This window comes from Austrofundulus limnaeus, unplaced genomic scaffold, assembly GCF_001266775.1.
Source record: "Austrofundulus limnaeus strain Quisiro unplaced genomic scaffold, Austrofundulus_limnaeus-1.0 Scaffold3, whole genome shotgun sequence".
In the NCBI taxonomy this organism is placed as follows: domain Eukaryota; kingdom Metazoa; phylum Chordata; class Actinopteri; order Cyprinodontiformes; family Rivulidae; genus Austrofundulus; species Austrofundulus limnaeus.
In genome coordinates, this window is record NW_013952405.1 from 3,398,989 (window position 1) to 3,400,160 (window position 1,172).

Sequence of the window (1,172 nt, forward strand, 5' to 3'; positions counted from 1 at the left end):
AATGGAGAAACGAGCTCTTGAAGTAATTGATGTAAATAAGATGATCTCTGTTTCTGTCAGCTTGATGTACAGCTTCTAATGGTGACACTATTAGAGAATGACAACATAGATGTGCAAAGAACGTCTTTGTTTTTTGCTTTTTTTTGGTTTTGTTTTTGTTTCAGTCATTAACAATGCGTAACTCAGCCAAGTTCATACTAACTGGAGCATAATGCACTCCTTACAACAAATGCAACATATGTTTGTTTGTTTTGCAGGATACCGACCACACTCTGCTAATTTAAAGCAAAAACACTGTGCTTGAACATTGGTGATCCGCAAAACTCTTCTAAGATCTGAGGCTGTTTTTATTATAGCACTTAAAAACATGAACGGTTTCAACTTGTTGAATATGTGAGAAAGCTGTTAGATTAAAAAAAAAGATAACAATAAATTACCTACCATGTTTTCAGGAGTTTGGCCTGACATGAAAAAAAGCTGAAACTTAAATAATGTCTATCTCTAGGCACATAAAAGCAAAGGTTCGCCTTGTCTGATCCCACCAGCAAGCATTCTGAAAACAGAGAAGGGAGGAGAATGTGGGCTACGCAGTGTGTAGAAGATAGGAATGGCTGATTGAAGTCAGAGTTATAGCGTATTTTAGCATGTACAAGAAGGTATATTTTTTTGATAGAATTTTGTATTTGAAGTGGCTCAGGAGGGTAATGAAATGGCTTCATTCACAACAAACAGTATGTGGGGGCCACTATACAAAAGAGCAAAGGTTTGGCTCAAAACCATCTATTTATTATCTTTACCGGCTTCTTTCTTTGCAGTTCAATCCAACTACAACTAAGACAGTCCAATTCAGAATATTATTATGACCCCCGCACATGAAGCGTAAGCGGGAGTCATATTATTTTCGCACTGTTTTCTCAGTGATTTTTGGTCAACCGTAGCACAAAAACGGCTGCACCGATCAACATGAAATTTGGCAGAGCTGTAGATGAGTCTGACCTACACTGTGCCAGCCAATGGACGATAGACCCCATATTTGAGGAGGGGGCTCCTTTCAAAGTGGGGGTGTCAGGACATGCAAAAATGCTTATAACTCAGAAACTATTAAACAAAAAAGCTTCAGCTTTGTTTTGTTGTTTAGCTCTGATGAAACTCTATCCATCAGGCCCACCAAT

At 38.3% G+C, this 1,172-nt stretch overlaps 1 protein-coding gene across 6 annotated transcripts in view; it reads left to right on the forward strand.

Moving 5' to 3' along the window:
• Positions 1-1,172, forward strand: part of LOC106523924 (ELKS/RAB6-interacting/CAST family member 2) — a 160,583-nt gene that overhangs the window by 157,778 nt on the left and 1,633 nt on the right. The gene's annotated exons all lie outside the window — the stretch shown is intronic.